General features: G+C 40.5%; 1 protein-coding gene across 5 annotated transcripts in view; it reads left to right on the forward strand.

Annotated features, from left to right (window-relative positions):
* Positions 1 to 23,125, forward strand: part of DLGAP3 (DLG associated protein 3) — a 518,806-nt gene that overhangs the window by 30,102 nt on the left and 465,579 nt on the right. The window lies entirely within an intron of this gene.

Consider the following 23,125-nt stretch of genomic DNA (forward strand, 5'->3'; position numbering starts at 1 on the left):
CTTAGGCACTACGACCTCTTTGAGATATAGTTAATGACTTGTGTTACTGTTACTCATTAACTAGCATGCCTACAGTTAATATAGCCAAATATATCTGACACTTGGTCTGCTTAAAGTTCTGTACAGGATTTTTAGAATTACGGCTAAACGGTAGTCAAAAAATGCAGTATAAGCTGTTGTTGTTGGTTATGTTCCCCAGATTTCACTACTCTAATACTCTAACTTCAACAACTAAGCCGTTTGATCTCTTTCAGATTTGGCCACATCGGAGTGTTTTGCATTTGTTTGGCTTAATCGGGTTACTGTAGAAACAATTCAAAGTTGATTTTTTTGTTAGATATAATTGCTTTTGATCCTTTTACATACCTCCCAACTTTCTGAAATAATAAAGAGGGACACCTTTCAGCAAACAATATATGGTGCACAAGGATGGGTCCTGGATGGGAGGTATGCATCCCCATTGTTTGGTTTGTGGTCCCTTTAAGGGGGAGGGGGCGACAAGAGCAGTTTAAGTTCTAAGGGATTTACACCAGTTTAGGATGAAGGGTTGCAGGGTGAAGGTAGAGCTGATTCACACATGTGCGGTGTGGACTAAAGCTCAGGTTTCACAGCTACAGTGGATATAAAAAGTCTACACACCCCTGTTAAAATGTCAGGTTTCTGTGATGTAAAAAAAATGAGACAAAGATAAAGAATTTCAGAACTTTTTCCACCTTTAATGTGATCTATAAACTGTACAACTTGTAAAATGAACTAAAATCTTTTTTTTTTGGGGGGGGGGGGTAAACATAAAAATACTAAAACTAGAAAAGCTACAATTTCTGGGGAAATTGTGTGAAATGTTCTTGCCTCCACCAGTAGTCTACAACTGGAATGGGCGGAGTAACTGGGTGGAGTGGCTTGAGTAACTGTTGTGTGGTTGGAGTGGCTGGAGTAACTGTGAAAAGGTCAATGGGCGGCGTGAGTTGCAAAGAAATGGTCATATTGTGAAAACGATCAGGACTATGGCTTAGCCGTGGACATTTTTAGTGGCAGCAGGGATAGCTGAACGTTTTGATATAAGATTTGTGTAGGTGGGCTTGAAAATGAGGGAGTGGTGGCAGTTTAGAAATCATGTTCTGATTTTTCAGCTCACACTCTAGCTTTTGTCACTCTGCTGCCTGCTCACACACCTGGGTTCCTATGGCAACTCACTCTACAGCAAGGGCAGAGAAGAGCAGTTAAAAACAAACTGCTCCAACTTGCTCACTTCACTGGCGGTTGCCATGTTCAAACGGTTACAGTTTAAAAATTATAAATTCTACACCGAAGAGCTTTATATTGTGAGAATCACAAGACCTAGACCTACATTTTGATGCATAGTATGTCTCTGAAATATTAAAAATGAAGGGACAGTCGCAGTTTAGAAATTGCCCTTCAAATTTGAGGTGGCTAGAGTCGAGTTTCAATGAATGTCAATGGGCGGCATGAGTTGCAAACAAATGGTCATATTGTGAAAATTATCAGGACTATAACTTAGCCGTGGACATTTTTAGTGGCAGCAGAGATAGCTGAATGTTTTGATATAAGATTTGTGTAGGTGGGCTTGAAAATGAGGGAGTGATGGCAGTTTAGAAATCATGTCCTGATTTTTCAGCTCACACTCTTGCTTTTGTCAGCTCCCACTCTAGTTTTGAACATTCCGCCATTCATTCCTATGGGACAAATTTCACCACTGATATTTTGTGAACCATTCGAGCAAAATGTTCCAAAAAGTAATAGCACACCAATTGGGAACAATCCGCACGTTTCGGTATATTACTGTCTATGTAGTGTAAAAACTGTGGGAGGAGTTAGAGTGGTAAATGTTGCTATAATATGTGAGATAACAGTAAGTGGTCTTGCCATGCAAGAACACCTAATAATGTGGTTGCATAAGTGTGCAGACCTTCTTATAATAGGGATGTAGCTGTGTTTAGAATTAAGCAATCACATTCAAAATCATGTTAAATAGGAGTCAGTACACACCTGCTATCATTTAAAGTGCCTCTGATTAACCCCAAATAAAGTTAAGCTGTTCTAGTAGGTCTTTCCTGACATTTCTTAGTCGCATCCTACAGCAAAAGCCATGGTCCGCAGAGAGCTTCCAAAGCATCAGAGGGATCTCATTGTTAAAAGGTATCAGTCAGGAGAAGGATACAAAAGAATTTCCAAGGCATTATACGTACCATGGAACACAGTGAAGAACAATGAACACATCATCAAGTAGAGAAAATATGGAGTAACAGTGACATTACCAAGAACTGGACATCCCTCCAAAATTGATGAAAAGAGAAGAAAACTGGTCTGGGAGGCTGCCAAGGGGCCAACAGCAACATTTAACCACTTCCTGTCCGGACACTTTTACCCCTTCCTGTCCAGGGCAATTTTTAGCTTTCAGCGCTATCACACTTTGAATGACAATTGCGTGGTCATGCAATACTGTACCCATATGAATTTTTTACCATTTTTTTGAGACAGATAAAGCTTTATTTTGGTGGTATTTATTCACCGCTGGGATTTTTATTTTTTTTACTATGTAAATGAAAATGTTCAAAAATTTTGAAAAAAAGTGTTTTTTTAAATAAAATTTTGCAAATAAATAATATTTCATCATAAATCTTAGCCAAAATTTATTACGTTATTTTTTTAGTAAAAAAAAAAAATCCAAATTAGTTTATAACCAAAAATTATAATTTTTAAACATTTTTTTTTACATTTTATTTTATTTTTTTTTATATTATTATTTTTTATTTTTATTTTTTTTTTTACATACTGTCACCCTAGCAGTACACTGTCACCTTGGGGACACTGTACTACTTGTGGAGGGTGATGAAGATTTTTTTTTTTTTTTTACATTGATTGCTTTTACACTTATATAGGATGTAAAAGCAATCATTTCTCTTTCTCTCTGTCTGCATTCCTGCAGTCATTGAGAATTACTGAGTGAGCTGTGAGTGGTCACAGCTTGTCACATGGTACAAGGCTTTTGTGAATAGCCTTGTACCATGTGATCTCTGTGGTCATTCACAGATTTCACACATAGTAAGCAATGATGTCACAAGTGACATCTTGCTTACTACTTTGCATGTGATCACTGATTCGGCAATCAGTGATCACATGATCGGGACCTCGTACAGAGGTCCCGTCCGACGATCGGTGTTTCACTGTGTCCGGAGGACACAGCGGGCACCGGATCGCGGTGGTGCGCGCTCCCAGGGAGCGCGCACAGCTAGAAAAGGCGGGTGCCGTTTATGGACGGCAACCCGACCCTGGACTGCCACCACCCTGCCATTTATAAACAGCAGGCGGACGACAAGAGGTTAAAGGAGCTGCAGGAACATCTGGCAAATACTGGCTGTGTGGTTCATGTCACAGCAATCTTCCATATTCTTCATATGAATGGGGTAGAGTGGCAAGACGGAAGCCTTTTCTTAGAAAGAAAAACATCCAAGCCCGGCTAAATTTTGCAAAAACACATCTGAAGTCTCCCAAAAGCATGTGGGAAAATGTGTTATGGTCTGATGAAACCAAGGTTGAACTTTTTGGCCACAATTCCAAAAGATATGGTTGGCGGAAAAACAACACTGCACATCACCAAAAGAACATCATACCCACAGTGAAGCATGGTGGTGACAGCATCATGCTTTGGGGCTGTTTTTCTTCAGCTGGAACTGGGGCCTTAGTCAAGGTAGAGGGAATTATGAACAGTTCCAAATACCAGTCAATATTGGCAAAAAACCTTTAGGCTTCTGCTAGAAAGCTGAACATGAAGAGGAACTTCATCTTTCATCATGACAACAACTCAAAGCATACATCCAAATCAACAATGGAATGGATTCACCAGAAGGAGATTAAAGTTTTTTGGAATGGCCCAGCCAGAGCCCAGACCTGAATCCTATCGTAAATCTGTGGAGTGATCTGAAGAGGGCTGTGCACAGGAGTTGCCCTCACAATCTGACAGATTTGGAGTGTTTCTGCAAGGAAGTGTGGACAAATATTGCCAAGTCAAGATGTGCCATGCTGATAGACTCATACCCAAAATGACTGAGTGCTGTCATAAAATCAAAAGGTACTTCAACAAAGTATTAGTTTAAAGGTGTGCACACTTATGCAACCATATTATTTTAGTTTTTTATTTTTACTTCCCTGCTCTTCAGAGATTTCAGTTTGTTGTTCAACTGAGTTGTACAGTTTATAGGTTACATTAGAGTTGGAAAACATTCTGAAATGATTTACCTTTGTCTCATTTTTTTACATCACAGAAACCTGACATTTTAACAGGGGTGTGTAGACTTTTTATATCCACTGTAATTGATACAGTAGTTGTTCAGCGGTTCATGTCAGGTTTACATCAGGTTCAGGACAGGATTAGCTCAGAATCTTATCCTGTTCACACATGTGCGGTTTAGAAACGGTTCTCATAGAAGTCAATGACCTGAACCTGAAGGCACTGCTCAGAAATCAGACATGACTCTTTTTCAAACCGTGTTGAATCCGCACTGAATCTGCACCGGCCGTGTACCGGACATATGTGAACAGGCACCATAGGAAGCAATGGTATTTCACTGGATCCAATCCGCATAGATGTGAACAGGCACTTAGAGAGGAAAAACTGGTTTTGCAGCTTTTCTAGGATTATTACATTTTTATATCGGTTCAAATATTCAAAAGCTCTGCAAGATTTTGAGTGGGAAAGAGCCTCCAACCATGGGTGCTTTGGTCCTGAAAGGGTTAAACAGGCTACTGAGACGCTGCTGAGCTTTGGTTACCTTTTCTTTAGACCCTTGGTGGAGGCGGGACTTTACACCCTGTTATGGGACAAGGTCTTGCTGGTGGTGAGAAAAAGTTTTGTTTTATTCCGGAGGCCGATAGACTCTTCTCTTTGTTTACATGCTGAAAATAAGCTGGATTTTAATTATATTTTGAAAAATAAAAACCGCTTTTACCAACATGACTGACTGGTGATCTGGACTCCCTCCAAATATCACAGTGGGCAAACAATATGTTCCTGCCAAGACCCTGGTTGCGGAAAATCTAATATGCAGAAAATGATTGGCTAAACCGCACAAGTGGTTTTAACCTCTGTTTCTTCTTAAGGCCTCATACACAGTGATGTTTAATTTTAACTCCCCTAGAACAGCAGTGTTTTGGCCAAAAAAAAGCCTGTGTACCGTGTTTGCACGCTTTTACACACGTCTAGGGTTTGGGTGTTAATTATTTCATTGGCCAAAATAAATAATTTATTCTGACCAGTGAAGTAAATTAATGCTCAAGCTAAACACGCCTAGTGTGTAGGTGCATTTACATGCTTTTAAGCACATTAAGTATTTTTTCAGCCAACATGTCGCTGCTTTGGGATCCCCTGGCAGGGTTTTTTTCTGCCACTAAACTTTCCTGCCACAAAACGGTGCTAAAAGCCTATATGTGCATGGACACATAGGATATTATGCAGGGGAGTTTAGAGGCAGTAAAAAAAATGCCTGACGCCTCTATATTAGCTTCAAAAACACCCACTGTGCATGAGGCCTTATATTGACTTCTCAGAATAACAGATGCTGTAATATAGAGGTTGGATAAAAAGTTTAGTGCACCATAACACTTTTGGTAGTAAAATAGTACCTACTTGACCTTGGCTTGGCATCAAGAGATCCCCACATTTTCCGCTTCCTAATAAGTGATACTGACTGGCATATTCAAGGCTGGTACAGTACAGACTGACATATTCAATGCTTTGAATATCTTTTTCCATCTTTTAAAGTTCCATTACCTTGTTATGCAGGTCTTTTGACATTGCTTTTCTGCTTCCTATGGCTCAGTATGAAGTCTGCTCATAGCATCCATATGAGAGTTAACAAAGTCACTGGCTATTTATACACAGACACTAATTGCGCTTTGAAAAGCCACAGATGTGGGAAATTAACCTTTAATTGCCATTTTAACCTGTGTTTGTCACCTTGTGTGTCTATACCAAGGCCAAACATTCCAGGGTATGTAAACTTTTGATCATGGCTATTTGAATGATTACTGTTATCATTATGATTTAAAAAGGAGCCAAACAACTATGTGATACTAAATGGCTTCATAAGATCACTATCCTCAAATAAAAGACAGTTTTTGGCATGATCAGTTATATTTTTTATATCAGTGCCAAATGTTAATGATTTCTGCCAGGATATGAAAACTTTTGAGCACAACTGTAGATAGGTCAAGGCTATGAAAGATCCAGTGTTGTGCATAGGCTTGATTTCTGCATGGAAAGACAAACTTGTCCTGCATATTTTTTTTATTGTGTAGTTTAGTAATGTGGCAGCACCCAGATATTGCAAAGTTCCCCTTTAAACTTTAACATTTTAAACGTTAACATTTCAAACTTTAACATTTCTAACAGTATCTGCTTGCAAAGGTTTGCAGCTCACTTTCCCCTTCCCTTATTTCCTGTAAAGTAATGTTTACCAGTGTTATCTGTAGCTGGAATTCAAGGCTATATTCTGCAGAGTTTAGAAAGTCTTTTGAATGTATAGAAAGTGAAAGAGGAAAAATGTGTATCGTGATGTAATCATTGGTATATACGCTTGTAAGAAGTGGATACAACTCACTCGGCTTTGCGGGCCATGTGGTGGCCAACTGAACTTTATGGAAAGTTGAAAAATTATTTAAAAAAAGGGGGGGGAGGGGGAACAATGTGGTGATCTCACTGGATCTAGCGTTACAGCACAGTGGCTGGTGTGAATGAACCCTTAATCTGAACTGAAGGCAAAGAGAGATACAGAGATGAAATGCTCATATGGGATCTGTTCTCCATGCTAAAAGGATTTGTATTTCTGTCCATCCAGTCCTGCCACAGAGCACTGTGGTAGGGCATTAGACCTAATAAAACCAAATACTCAGCGCCTGAGGATCTATAAAAAAATTCCCAGCAGCTGGAAATAAACTGCCCCCCTGGGCAGACCAAATCAACAGTGCACAGAAAAACAGCGCTTCTGATAAAGTCCTCAGTCTCTTTAAAAGTCCATATCAAAAAACTTCCATATGCTGTATGTGTTATTATGTTCTTCTCATGTTCTCACCAGACAGCGAAGAAATAAAGCCTTTCAGTCATTACCCTTGTGTATTCTCTTGAGTGTCCGTATTCGGTGTGATCCCACTATGCTCCTCTCCCACCATGTCAAGGATGTTGAATTCATATCGCCCACCGGGCAGATAGCTCTTTTTTCTAACCTTTAGCCTTGCTGCGGGCAAGCAGCAGGGCTCACCTGTTAGACAAAAGCATTCAGGCGGCTGCGCTGCTACCCGATTGCTTTCACACAGCCCACAGTGCCAGCCTCTGCCCCCCTGTGTGAACCTCCCCCAACGTGATGTCTTCGGGCTCTGCTTGCCCATCTGCGGGTCCAGGACCGGTTCACTGCCGTCAGCTAGAGGGAATGGAGGAGAACAGACATGTTCACTCCCCTCCCCTTCTTGTCCTTACCTGGAAGTGATGTTATTATGTCACTTCCGGTTCCCCGTTGACAGATGTCCCGGCCATAGAGGCGGAGAAAGCATGTAATGCAGTGCGATGTGCACTGCATTACATTCAGTGGAGTACAGGGAAGACATGCAGGGTCTTTTAGACCTTGCATGTTTCAATAAAGAGAACCTGTCACCAAAAATCATCAATCAAATAGGGGACTTTTTGTCCCCTATTTGATGAAAAAAACAATTAAGCAAAAAAAAAAAAAAGTTTTTCTTTAGTTGTAAAAATTAATGTTACACCCAAGCACATAAGTTCATCGCCATTTCACGAGTGCACACAAATTTAAGGTTTGACATGTTGGATAGCTATTTACTCGGTGTAACCTCATATTTTATATTTTACAAAAAAATAGGGTAATTTATTTAAGGGTAAACAGCAGCGTGCAGAGAGTTCTTCTGGGATTTTTAGTGATGTGATGTGATGTGATGATGCATTTTGTCGGGATGGAGGTGAAAATTTAGTATATAAAGTAAATGTCTAAGTCTAAGTCTTAGGTCACTCAAGAGTACACAAGGTAATGAAGTTGGGCGAGAAACAGTTTGACCTTTGCTGTCAGGAGTGGTAAGGATTATTATTATTATTATACAGGATTTATATAGCGCCAACAGTTTGCTCAGGCTTTAAAATATAATAGGAGACAATACAGCAACAATACAGTTCAATACAAGGTTAGGAGGGCCCTGCTCCTTGGAGCTTACAATCTAAGAGGGAGGGGCTAGTGGTACAAAAGGTAGTAACTGTGGGGGATGGACTGGTAGGAGGAGTAGAAGATTCCATTATTAGCTCTGGGCAGGATAGTCTTTCCTGAAGAGAGAGGTTTTCAGAGATAGCCTAAAAGTGAGCAGAGTAGGCGATTGTCTGATAAATTGATGTTCCAGAGGATGGGGGAAGCTCTGGAGAAGTCCTGGAGACGAGCATGGGAAGAGGAGACAAGGGAGCTAGAGAGCAGGAGGTTGTGCGAGGAGCGGAGAGTACAGTTTGGGTGATATTTGGAAACAATATTGGTGATGTAATTTGGGGCAGAGTTATAAATGGCTTTATATGTTATTGTTAATGTTTTGAATTTTATCCGTTGGGCAATGGGAAGCCAGTGGAGGGATTGGCAGAGAGGGATGACAGATATGGAACGGTTAGTAAGGTGGATGAGCCTGACAGCAGTATTCACGATAGACTGAAGAGGGGATAGCCTGCGATGAGGTAGTCCAATGAGGAGGGAGTTACAATAGTCAAGGCGAGAGATAACAAGGCAGTGAATAAGTTGCTTAGTGGTTTCAGAGGTTAAGAACGGCCGTATCTTGGAGATGTTGCGGAGGTGAAGTCTACAAGATTTGGACAGCGATTGGATTTGGCGCTGAATGGACAGATAGGAGTCTAGGATTACACCTAGTACCCTGGCATGAGGGGAGGGACTGATGGTTATGTTATTAATCTTGATGGAGAAGTCAGGGGAGGGGGCACGGGCTGGAGAGATTACTAAGAGCTCAGTTTTGGAAAGATTGAGTTTGAGGAAGTGGAGTGACATCCATGCTGATATGTCACTTAGTAGGTTAGTAATGCGAGAGGAGACTGAAGGGGTGAAGTGAGGAGTAGAAAGATAGATTTGTGTGTCATCAGCATAGAGATGGTGCTTAAAGCCGTGGGAGTTTATCAAGTGACCAAGGGAGGAGGTGTAGATGGAGAAGTTTAGGGGTCCAAGGACAGAACCTTGAGGGACCCCTACAGAAAGAGGGAGTGGAGAGGAGGAGCCAGCGTTATAGGTGACGCTGAAGGAGCACTGCGATAGGTAGGAGGAGAACCAGGAGAGAGCAGAGTCTCGGAGATCAAGAGAGTGGAGTTTTTTGAGGAGGAGGGGATGGTCAACAGTATCAAAATCCACAGAGAGGTCAAGTAGTAAGAGTACGGAGTAGTGGCCATTGGTTTTAGCAGTTAGTAGATCATTAGTGAGTTTTAGTAGGGCAGTTTTAGTGGAGTGGAGTGAGCGAAAGCCAGACTGTAAAGGGTCAAGAAGGTTGTTGTCAGTGAGACTCAGGCGACTGTAGACTTTGCGTTCTAAGAGTTTAAAGGTAAACGGGAGCAGGGAGATGGGTCTTAAGTTGTTCAGATTGGTGGGGTCCAGGGAGGGCTTTTTAAGTATGGGAGTGATGTGTGCATGCTTTAGAGGGGTGGAACTCCCTTCCACAATCGGTGGTGTCATTTGGAAATGTTGATCATTTCAAAAACTATTAGATGGGCATCTTAGAGAACACAGTATACAGGGATATGGGAAGTGGTAGAGAAATGCATACACACACCCACACACACAGGTTGAATGCCTTTATTCAACTTTACTCACTATGTAACTATCAACCTTATGTGCTATGTAACTATGTGGTGATAGTACATGTGAAAACTAGCCACAAAAGAATATCATGCATGTCGGTCTATCTCATCAGCTGTGGTTCCTTGCTTGTGATAATTACAGCCACCCCCATACACTGCCCAGAGGACACCAGGAACCCTGGAATAGGTTGTATTGTTGGCAAGAATCTGCAATATATGAGCAACAGTTGAACAGAACTGGGTTTCTCTAACATTGCTTCTAACCTCAGTATTTTAGGTTATAGCCACAAAGCAGTTCACCAGTAGATTTGCAATAATCAATAGTTAACTGTGACATTATTCATCTGCGGTTTATTGGGATAGACACTCGTATGTGTCTGTTTTTTTGCTCACTTTTCCTTAGCTGGATTTATGTGGGTAATAATTTGTATTACTGTAGCTTTCTTTTAATTTTATTTTTTTTTTGGCTTCCCTAATTACATAACCATGTTAAAATCTTTCAGACTGTCATCAGATCTTAGTGACACATGGCTGCTCAGATTATGAAACCTGCTGGGAAGAAATGATTGCAATAAGGCTCCCACAGTGTTGAGAAGCAATCAAATATTCAAATGGGATAGGTTTTATTTAAACTAATGGCTCCGGCAATCTTAACTCAGGCAAACAGTGAAAAACTGCACCAAACACTATGTTAGAATGGACCTGCAATATGTCCGCAAATATAGCCTACAGAGAAAAATCCAATTACAATAGTCAAGTCATGCTGGTCAAACATGTAGTAAGAGAAAATAACAGGCACTCAATCAATTTAATTCTAGCATGAGAGGTGATCATTAGGAAGGGTAATTCTCAAAATATAGAATGCTGAATTCCTAAACACAGTCGTACTAGAAACCGAAGGTATTCCTGACATGGGTTAGCTTGGGTTACAGACTGCCTATGACTGGTTAAGGTACTGATTATCTCATTCCTATTGGCAGTGGTTTTACCTTTTACTATTAAAATAAGTATGTAGTTTTTTTTCTTGGATAAAGCAAGGACATTGATAGCAAAATGAAGTCGTAATTTTACTTTTTTTGTCCGAGGATGACTTTTAGCTTCAAGTAGGAGGCCCCCTGATATCTGACAGTCACTGCCATGTCCGTTGCCTGAACTCATGCTGATAACACAGGCTGTCTTGAAGGTCCTAAGTAACGATAGCAGCGTTAAACACAGAACCCTGTCGTTTACATTCCTCTTAACTACAGGGTTCTGTTAAATGATATTTTCATGCACACTCAGGAGACAGCATGGGTTTTGGTATGATGTCAAGCTGCTGGCAGAACAGTAAATGTTAGACTTCAGTTGACCTTTCAACTACAACTACTAGGTCCTAGACTCATTTCCAAATAAAGGAAATTGAGCTAAATAAGGGGGAATATATAAATCTTTCATAGTTAAGAATGAATATTTATGATATTTTGAGTGAATATTTTTGCATAGATCTAATAGGGCCTGCTTCTTTTTAAGTTCGAAATGGGTAAGAATTCCTGTACTGTACAGTGCCTCCTTCATTTATTCCTTATCTTTACAATGTAGAGGTAAGTTGCACTAAAGTCATCCATAGATCTACTAGGGCAGTCACTTTGCATGCACAAGTGGATGACCTCAGGTATCCGTATTGACTGGTGGGTCCATGAAAAGGAACAATTTATCCTTGAGGAACAGTCTGTCAACACATCTAAAGAATGTATAGACCTTGCTGACCTAACCAGTTAGTTGAGGAAACCTGATTTGTTTGTCCTGATTATATCAGATATTGTATAAATCATTATAATCTTATAGAATGACTTACCCTACATTGGTTTCACACTGGACACCTCTAGTAACAGCACATTTGTGTTGTACCATGGCAGCGCAGGGAACAGCTAAATGGTTATACAAAAATAAATAAAGGTGGCCAACTGATACATTCTTGACATGTATATTTCTAGACCATGTGGCCATTGTGTGCGCCATGAAGACTGGGAATAGGAACACAAGGCAGGAACAATTTTAGTGGAGGCAAGCAGTGATATCACCAATCACTGTCCTCCAGTTTGGGACAATGTTTATACTAGGGATTGCTTGTTGGTTAAAGCAAATACAGTACATTTTTTATATTATTATACAGTATTTATAAAGCGCCAATAGTTCACTCAGCACTGTACATTACATGTGACAGAACATGTGACAGAACAATAACAATACAATGCAAAACATGAGGAGATTGAGTGCCCTGCTCTTTCGAGCTTACAATGATAGAATAATATATTTCCCCAAGACAACATGCACATTAAAGTGGTTAAAAACCTTCAAATATACTTAGTGAAGTGACTGGCCTACATAAGTTGTACCTGTTTATCTGCAGTCTTCTCTTCTCTATAGCCGTTCAAAGTCCATAGTTTATAAAGCTTGTCTGAGAGTTAAAAAAAGGGGGAGGAGAGCTGAAGTTACATTCAGCAGAGCTCAATGAGGAGAGCTCTGGGACTGATTGGAGTGAAGAGACACACCATCCACACAGCGCACAGGAACAGAGCTGAGACTGTTAATCTGCTGGAGATCCCTCCCTGTCACCATTTTTCTCTTGGTGTCAGGAAACCTTGTCTGCAGATAAATGAAGCAGCAGACAGAACTTCGTGTTCTTAACTGACACAAGTGCACATTATAGAGGGATATGCTTTGTTCATTTATCATGTCTGAGGTTTACAACCACGTTAAGTTATGCATTGTCCTTAACTGCATGCTGACCACTCGACTGCAGTGTACTGCGGACGATCGGCAGCTACAAGGAAAGGGATGTACGAGTACATCACTCTGGCTGTAATAACACAGCCTGTGCCCCCCCTGTCAGTCCAGGGAGAGAAGAGAAAACACCGCACTTTGAGTAAAAGCACTACATTTTACATGCACGCGTTAGATTAGCACATTTAACCCTTTGATCGCCCCTATTAACCCTTTGATCATCCCGTCACCCAGCCAGTGCCATTAATACAGTGTCAGTGTATAGAATTTTTCACTGATCACTGTATTACTGCCACTAGCGACATCAGATAACGTCAGGGTCTGTAAGCTCCCCTCCCAGCCAGGGTCAGCTAGCATTAGATTGCCCACACACTATCACACTCATTACTAGATCACCACCATTACTAGTATAGTGTTTGTACAGATCAATATATTGATCACGAACAGAACTATACTAGTGCCTCCTTGTATAGTGTTCCCAAAAATGCAGTGTTTGCAGGATCAGCATGTTCACTGCCAGCACTAGTGTTTAGCCCCTCTGCTGTTTTTTACTGAAGATTTGTATCAATTGATTGTGGGTCAAAGCAATTTATATGCACAACAACACATCGCCCACCCAAATTCAGCTCTTGTCAGACAATCCACATGGAAATCTACCACGATATCTGAATTTAAAACTTTTTTGGGCCTAACCCTCAACATGGGCATTACAAAAAAGAATGAATTGCAGTCATATTGGTCCACAGACCCAATGCATGTTATGCCCATATTCTCTGCTGTTACATATATGCCCAACAAGGACCAGCAACATACTTGTACATCGCCGGACTTACAGGCATCATCCTGATATAAATTTTTTCAGCTGGTGGTCAGCTTTCATGTAAAAGCAATCCTAGCGACTAATCAGGTGCTGGATCATTTTTATGAGCAGTGGGAAGGGACATCCCCCCCCCCACCCTGTTGCCTTGTTATTATTATTATTATACAGGATTTATATAGCGCCAACAGCTTGTGCAGCGCTTTACAAAATGAAGGTAGACATAACAGTTACAATAGAATTTGGTACAAGAGGAAACAGAGGGCCCTGCTCGTTAGAGCTTACAATCTAGGAGGAAGGATTGAGTGATACAAAAGGTAATAGCTGTGTGGGGATGAGCTGATGGAGGAAATAAAAGGCAGTTTACTAGTTAGAAGCAGGATAGGCATCTTTAAAGAGAACAGTTTTCAGGGATCGTCTAAAGGTGGATAGATTAGGAGATGGACAGATTGGGGTAGGGAGTTCCATAGGATGGGAGAAGCTTGGGAGAAGTCCTGGAGGCAGGCATGGGAGGAGGTGATATGGGAACTAGAGAGCAGAAGGTCTTGGGAGGGTCGAAGAGAGTGGTTTGGTAGATATTGTGAGACCAGGTTAGTGATGTAGCTGGGGGCAGAGTTGTGGATGGCTTTGTAAGTTGTTGTTAGTATTTTTAATTTCATTCGTTGGGCGAGTGGAAGCCAGTGGAGGGATTGGCAGGGAGGTGTAGCAGACACTGAATGGTTGGTAAGGTGGATGAGCCTGGCAGCAGTATTCATGGTGGACTGGAGGGGGGATAGCCTATGTAAAGGTATGCCAATGAGGAGGAAATTGCAGTAGTCGAGGCGAGAGATCACCAGGGAGTGAATTAGGAGCTTTGTGGTATCATTGGTTAAAAAGGGGTGTATTCTGGAGAAGTTGCGGAGGTTGAGGCGGCATGATTTGGACAGGCATTGGATGTGGGCCTGAAAGGATAGTTCAGAATCCAGGTTACATCTAGAACTCTTGCATGCGGGGATGGGTTGATAGTGGGTCCTTTGATCCCGACCGAGAAATTAGGGGAAGAGGCACGTGGGGAAGGAAATATTTTGAGCTCCGTTTTGGATAGATTGAGTTTTAGGAAGTGGTGTGACTTCCAGTCTTGTATGTCTGTTAGTAAATCGGTGATACGTGAGGAAACTGATGGGGTGGGTTGAGGAGTAGACAGATTTGTGTGTCATTAGCATAGAACTGGTATTGGAAACCATGGGAAGCTATCAGCTGACCCAAGGAAAAGGTGTAGATTGAGAATAGGAGAGGTCCAAGGACATAACCTGTGGGGAACCGCGACAGTAAGGAGAGTTGGAGAAGAGGAGGTAGAGTTGTAAGTGACACTGAATGTGTGGTGAGATGGGTAAGATTCGAACCAACAGAGAGTACAGTCAGAGTCTTTTGAGGAGGAGGGGGTGGTCAACTGTGTCAAAGGCAGCAGAGAGGTCCAAGAGTAAGAGTACAGAATAGTGACCATTAGTTTTAGTGATTAGCAAGTTGTTTGTGAGATTTAGGAGAGCAGTTTCAGTGGAGTGTTGTGGGCAAAATCCAGACTGAAGGGGATCGAGAAGGTTATTCTCAATAAGGTGGCAGCTCAGCCGGTTGTAGACTAGACATTCAAGGAGTTTGGAGGCAAAAGGGAGTATGGGAATGGGCCTTAGGTTGCTAAGATTGGTGGGGTCCAGTGAGTCCTTTTTAAGTATGGGGGTGACTAGCACATGCTTTAGAGAGTTGGGGAAAATGCTAGTAGAAAGGGAGAGATTGAAGATATGAGTTAAAGAGTGTAGGGTAGAGCCAGAGGGTGACTAGTATTTGCGTGGGAACAGGGTCCAGGTGGTTAGGTGGGCTTTAGAAAAATGTTTACCAACCTCCTCTATAGTAGCTGGGTTAAACAAAGGAAGTATAGATTGTGCAGGTGGATAAGGAGTGTAAGGTGAGGGAGATATCTGTACAGTGGAGATCTTGTCATGAATTGCATCAATCTTATTGTTGAAGTGATTAGCGATTTCCTGGGCAGTGAGTAAATTAGCGGGTGGAGGTAAAGAAGGAAAAAGTACAGAGTTAAAGGTAGAAAAGAATTGCCGGAGATTGTGTGAGAGTGTATTAATGAGAGTGATAAAATAGGTCTGTTTGGCAGTGTGAAGATAGGAGTTGTATTTTTGAAGCGCAGATTTATATTGGTCGAAGTCTTGCTGGGTGTTAATCTTGCGCCATAAACGCTCCAGAGCATGGCTATGTTTTTTGAGGCATCTGATATTGTCTGTTTGCCAGGGCTGTTTGCCAAGGACCTAATTCTGTGTGTAGTATAGAGGGCCAATGTGCCCATGGTGGATGACAGTGAACTGTTGTAGACAGAAGTGGCCAGGTTGGGGAAGGACAGGGCTGAGATTTTGTAATAGAGACAATCTGTTGCCAAAACAAGAAGAGAGGGCTTTCTTGGGCTCTCCTGTCCGAGGGAATCTGAGAATGCAGCCGGAAGTTCTGCCGGCTGACCATACAGCTGATCGGAGACCAGAATGATTCTGATCATCTCTATGGTCTAAGAACCCAGAAGCTACAAGCATTTCATCATTTCTGTTTTGCAGTGCCATTTTTGAACTGGGAAAGCATCTTGGTGTGATCAGATGCCTTAAGGGCAGAGGAGAGATCTAGAGTCTAATAGACTCTAGATTTCTCAGAAAAGAGTACCTGTCATTGCCTATTGCCATCACTGGGCATATTTACATTCCCTGTGATAACAATAAAAGTGACCAAAAATTAAAAAAAAAAAAGGAACAGTGTAAAAAAAAAATCAAAATGAAAAAAAGGGGTAATTTGGGAGATCTTTGTACTGCTTGGCATTTTAGCACCTCAAGAAATGTGATAGGCAGTCAGGAAGTAAAAGCTTCTTAAATTCCAATACATATACCATAGTTTTGAGACGCTATAACATTCGCACAAACCAATTAATTACATGTGTTGAGATTTTTTTTTAACCAAAGACATGTAGCAATATTCATTTGGCCTAAATTTATGACTAATTTTGAGTTTATTGGATATTGAATATTTTTTGAAACCGAAAGTAGAAAATATCTTTTTTTATCAAAATTATTGTTTTTTTTTATTCATATCACAAAAATAAAAACCCAGTGGTGATCAAATACCACCAATAGAAAACTCTATTTGTGTGAAAAAAGGACATACATTTTGTTGCATGACTGTGCAATTACCAGCTAAACTGCTGATATAGCTGAATAGCAAAAAATGGTCTGGTGAGGAGGAAGGGTAAATATTTGGGATGGCAAGTGGTTAAAGTATAACAAAATATTGACCATTCTGGGTGATGGGGGTAAAGTAAAGATATCTGGCTAGGCTTGTGGTAATTTATATATTGCCTAGTTTAAATTGTAAACACAGTACAGTATATGGAATACTAGACTTTTCTTTTTATATCTACACCTGAAGAAAACAGTCTAAATAAAGAAAATGCAGCATGCAGTAAAGCACAAAACACTGCATGATGTTATTTGGCCCTAAATGCACCAAAAGAAAATTAAAAATGAATTAATATTCTACAAAGTAAATTATGTTTGGAAATATCTTTGAAAATACAAATAGAATTGATTTTTCTTTTTCTTTGATACCATAATAGCTGCGTTTTCTATAAAGCACTATGGAAAAATACAGGCTTTCCTACCTGGCATGAAACTCGTACACATTACACTAATTAATAAGTTTTAATAAGCAATTAATGGTGCAACTACTGAGGAACAATTAAACCTTATCAACAACATTGAGTGAAATCCTTTATTACTACCATTTATTCAAAAGGTAATAGCAAACAGTGTTTCAGGCATTTTAAGTGGAGGGTAGAGAGGCTGGTGTATAAAATGAATTTTGGGTTGCGAACACAGTTCACAGTGCAGGTTCCCATTACCTGCACAGTGTCACATCCATTGAAGTCCTTGAGATATGCCCAACACAGGGTAAGCAGCTGGGAAAGAATTGGAGTAGATTCTGAAGCAAAGGAATTTTGAAAACAGTGGATTGGCAGCACAAGTGCATGTGGCTAAATAGCATCTTACCAACTTATTCCCACCAAACAGCTTAGTCTTGAGCACTGTATAGCGATGTTGTGGAATCAAAATCCTCCACAAATTGTTTTTGCTCAATGGCCTTTTTCGTTTGATACTTACATGGGTTATATAAGATGCACTGGAATAACAGGTTCCTGGTGTCTTCAGATTCAATATTGGATCTAGGAAGACTGATATTTCCATCAGCAAACCTTTAAGGATCAATAGAGACTGTGGTGAGGTCTCATACAAATTGTAGAGAGTAGCCAGTTCAAATGAGGCAGCAGGACCAGCATGCTCGACATTTTTACAATGTTGTGCTTGTCTTCCTAAAGACAAAACATTTTTTTAATTTTCTTGTTTGCCATCTGTATCCCATTAGGGGAGATTTCCCTTCACTTCCTGTCTCAAGGACAAATCAGGAGAATAGAGGAAATCCCTCTAAAGTGGGGGAAATCCCTGGTTGTCACTGGAAATACCATGCTCATTGAAAGATTTCCCCTCTGTTCCTGTTCTGGTGACAATCCAAAATTTGGGATCAGAAACACAGAGACGTATAAGAGTTTCAGAAGAAAAAAGACCAAGTGATCCAACTGTCCATTGTTTTCCAAATTATAAATGCTTTTTTTTTTTTTATTAACTTTTTTTGGGGGAAATCTATTCCAAGCAACAACTACTCTTTTGGTAAAATAATACTTTCTAAGATTTAAAATTTTCCTCCTGCTAGTTTCAGGTCATGTCCCCAAATACTTAATCTTGGTTTCATATTGAAGCTACTGCCTTCCTGAACCTTATTCACCCTCTTGATGTATTTAACCACTTGCCTACCTGGCACGTTCACCCCTTCCTGCCCAGGCCAATTTCCAGCTTTGCACTTTGAATGACAATTGCGCAGTCATGCAACACTGTACCCATATCAAAATGTTATCATTTTTTGAGACAGATAGAGCTTTCTTTTGGTGGTATTTAATCTCCACTGGGTTTTTTTATTTTTTGGTAAACAAACCAAAAACAACTGAAAATTAAAAAAAAAAGATTTTATTAATAATACAATTTTGTAAATGAGTCATTTTTCTCCTTCACTGATGTGTGCTAATGAGGCTGCAGTGATGGGCACTGATAGGCTGCACTGATTGGCGGCACTGATGGGCACTGATGAGGAGGCACTGGTAGGTGGCACTGATGGGCATTGACAGGCATCACTGGTGGGTATTCACAGAAATCACTGATGGGCACTGAAATTCAGTACTCATATATGACACTGATAGGCGGCACTGATAGGCAGCACTGACTGGCACTGATAGGCAGCACTGTTAGGTGGCACTGACTGGAACTGTTAGGTGGCACTGGCGGGCACTGATAGGTGGCACTGATTGGCAACAATGATAGGTGGCACTGAAAGGCAGCTCAGTTGGGCACTGATATGTGGCATTGTTGCGCATTGGTAGGCACTGATGTGGCTTTGATGTGCACCGATGGGCACTGACATGCGGCATTGATGGGCAATGACAGGTGGCATTGATGGACACTGACAGGTGGCACCGATGGGGCTACACTGATCATCAGGGCACTGATCATCAGTGCCCTGATGATCAGTGTAGATGTCCCCTCTGAGGAAAGCCGATTACCGGCTCTCCTCTCCTCATGAGCAGTCAGCGTGACAGCTCGTGAGGAGAGAAATGCTGATAACCGGCATTTCCTTATTTATATGCGATCAGCTGTGATTGGACACAGCCGATCACATGACAGAGCCGAAGTCATCTTTTTTTATTGATCGGTGGTCCGCTATGTCCCAGAGGGGGAGGACGTCATATGACGTCCTCCCAGAACGAGAGAACTGCCTTGCGCCTGTCATTTTCTTATATGGTGGGCGGGAGGCGGTTAAAGGTCTCACACACGTCTCCCCTTTTCCTTCTTTCTTCCAGACTGTACATATTTGGTTCCTGAAGTTTCTCCTGATATGTTTTACCCCTTAGACTTTTCACTATTTTTGTTGCCAATCTCTGGACTTGTTCTATCTTATTAATATCTGTTTGTGAGGTCTCCAGAACTGGACACAGTATTCTTAATAAGGTCTAACTAAAGGTCTATATAGGGGAATCAGGAGCTTCCCCATGCTGGTGACCCCTCTAGTAATGCATTCATGTTTCCCACTGCCTGGCCACACTGTTTGCTCATTTGATATTGCAAACCTTTGAAATAAGTACTCCCAAATTTGTTTCCTCTGGAGTGCTGGCCAACACTGTACCCCCAATTCTGTACTCTGTCAAGGGATTCTTTTTCCCTAGGTGCACTATTTCACATTTAGGAACATTGAACTGTGGTTTCCACTGATCTGAACAATCTTCCAGCAATGCCAAATTATGTTTTGTGTTACAGACCCCTCCAGTTATATGTGCCTATTGAAGACCTTTGTGTCATCAGCAAAAAGACATACCTTACCTATCAACCCTTAAGTTATATCACTTCCATATAGATTCAATGGAACAGGACCTAGTACAAGGCCTTGTGATACACCACCAATGACTGGCTTCTGTTCTGAGTGAACCTCATTTACAATCATGCTCTGGTAGCTATCCTTTAAACAACTTCATATCCACTGAACCACCCAAGGGTTAAGTCCTAGCTTTTAAAATTTTTTTGTTAGATCATTATGTGGAACTGTATCAAATGCTTTGCTGAAATCAAGATAGGTACAGCACCGCCCTGATCCAAAGCATTAGTCACAGAGTAAAAAAAATTAATCAGATTAGTCTGCCATGATCTGTCCTAAGTAAAGCCACGCTGCTTTTAGTCCACAAAGTTGTGTGTTTTTAAGTGATCAAAGATCCTTCTTTTTAGGAGTGATTCCATTAACTTGACTACAACCAATGTTAAACTCTAATTGCCAGCTTCTACCTTGCTATCCTTCTTGAAAGGTAGATGTTAGAAGTGATTGATTAAAAAGATCGATTGATAGTCCAACTACTATCCTGGCATATGAATACCATCAGGGCCCATTGCTTTATTAAGCTTTAACCAAGTCAGTTCCTCTGCTACATCTGTTTCTAGAAATCCTAACAAAGATCTGTCATTAGGAGAACCAATTGGATCTCCCACCTTGTTATAGTTAGTATATGTTATTTTGAAAAGACTGAACAGAAGTAATTGTTTAAATGGTTTGCTACATCCAGGTCTCCCTCAACATAAATGTCCAGTTTTCATTTTAGAGATCCCATTGTATTTTTTCCTTATATCACTGATGCACCTAAAAAAGGTTTTATCTCCTTTCTTACTAGTTTTAGCCATTTCCTCCTCTTTCTGTGCAGCAATGATGGTGCATTTGGCCTCCTTTTTGTCTCTTCCCTATAGGCTACACCACCTGTTTCTTTTTATCTTCTATGTGATAATTATTATCCTTCTTACCTCTGTAGTGAAACATACCATTTTTTTCTCCAGTTTACTTTTACTAATTTCCCTGACATATAATCCAATTGCCTCCAAGATGATAGACTTTAATAGTGCCCACTGAAAAATGACTCCTGTTATTTTGCTACAACCTTTTCATTAATTTATTTTTAGAAATTCCCCCATATCAGCAAAATGTGTCCTTTTTTTGTATAAGATTTTTCAGTTCTTGTTTTAATATCAAACCAAAGACATTGGTAAGTACTAGAACCCACATTTTCTCCTACTTCAACATCAGACAACTGATTTTGTCAGTACTAGGTATAAAATATGGGGATACAGAAAAAGACATTTTAATTCTTATTCTGTATTTTTATTCATTCAAGCTTTTCTTAAATGAAATTGATCTCTTTAGTATTTTCCCCTTAATGGTTAAAAATTGTAAAACAAAAACACCAAATTATAAGGGTAAATTCAGTAAAATAGAAAATCAGAAAAGTATAAGGGAAACCTATCATAGATAATATAGCCGGAGTACCGTACATAATCCAGCAGTGGAAATCATTGCTACACGTACAGACAATTTTTACCAGCTTCTTACCTCACTGTGATTGTACCTCCATCAAAGTGCCTGAGATGTTTTGTATCAAAGTCACCATGGTTTTCATGCGAGCAGCGCATTTCTAATTAATACATTCAGTCAACAACAAAGTGAAATCTTTGTCAGTGTAAGGGTGTTCTGCTCCTAAACTTCTTGAAATTGTTAAATGTCTCACCAGTTAATTAGCATAAACTCCACAGTGTTAAAACTACAATAATAATATTCAGGAACCATCAAGATGCTTACTTCAAGTTTAAAGAGGAGCTCCTGGCTCCCCCAAAAAGTTAAGTCAGCAGCTACAAATACTGTAGCTGCTGACTTTTAATATAAGGACACTTACTTGTCCAGGGGCCCAGCAATGCAATTCTTCAATCGGCTTTGGGTGCAGGCGTGGGCATCTTAAGTAAGGGAAACCAGCAGTGAAGCCTTGTGGTGAACTGCCAGCTCAGATCACCGTGGTGCATCTGACCAGAAGTGGGAGTGGGCACCTGTCAAAACCATGTACGACAAACAAAACCCAGCAGGCACTGGCAGGTAACATAATACGTTAAAACCAGCTACCCCAAAAAGTGCCAAATGTGGCAGTGTTGGTGGGGAGGATGCAAAGAAGTGGAACTTCCCCTTTTGGGTGAAGTTCCACTTTAAGGAACATCTGCTACAACACTATTGTGGGTAGTGCTTCAACACTATTGTGGGTAGTGCTTCAACACTATTGTGGTAAATGCTTCAACACTATTGTGGTAAGTGTTAATTATGTTTCACATAGCAGATAAAATGTTTTAGAATGGTATCTTGAAATATGTTCCATGAAGTTCCTGTGTTCCCATTCTTAGCTCAACTTTACTCTTGACTTTTTACAAAATACTGCTCCTTTTTTTCAAGGAGACAGCTAGAAACTACTTAGACGTTTAAAATGACTGTGAGTAATTGCTGAATAAAGCATAGAAAGTCACCAGCACTCAAAGAGATTATTTACACTATTTATGGTGAAAGCACCATGTAAGCATTCATGTCTGAACTGCGGGACATGCCACTTTCACAATGAATGGTTAAAAATAAATCTTTTGGAGTGCTGGCAATGCTATATACTTCATTGGATTTTTAACGGCACCATCTATTTTATCATTATGAGCACCCACCAGTTTCAATAGTCATAGGCTGATGGTGGTGCAGTTCACATAAAAATTAATGGTATCAGTGATTGTTGACATGTTTTAACAGACTATACAACTTAATTGTTTAAAGTCATGATTCCCCCAACCCCTAACATTTGAAACACCTTCTTGTCATGTATGATCTTCGTCTTGCCTTCTTACAAATTATTTCCTCCATATTCATTATCTCTCAAAGCCCATTTACTACTCACTGCCTCCACATTCATGACCTCTCATTCTGCATTTAAACCAGTGTCCCTTACATTCATGATCACCACCAACCCCTTACAATTGAATGCCTCACAGGTCACTCTGACTTATGCAGAGACACAATACTAGAACACAGTACTTCAACTCTAGATGGTTGGCGCTTAGTGACCCAGATTGACAAGATTAATTTAATTTAATTACACCATCACTTTTTGCCAACCTCGATGGAGTGAAGTAACACATGACTGTTTCCTCCACACATGCCTCCTCAGCAGCACG

Source organism: Staurois parvus, unplaced genomic scaffold, assembly GCF_062004578.1.
Source record: "Staurois parvus isolate SC_StPar_1 unplaced genomic scaffold, SC_StPar_1.0 ptg000464l, whole genome shotgun sequence".
Taxonomy (NCBI): domain Eukaryota; kingdom Metazoa; phylum Chordata; class Amphibia; order Anura; family Ranidae; genus Staurois; species Staurois parvus.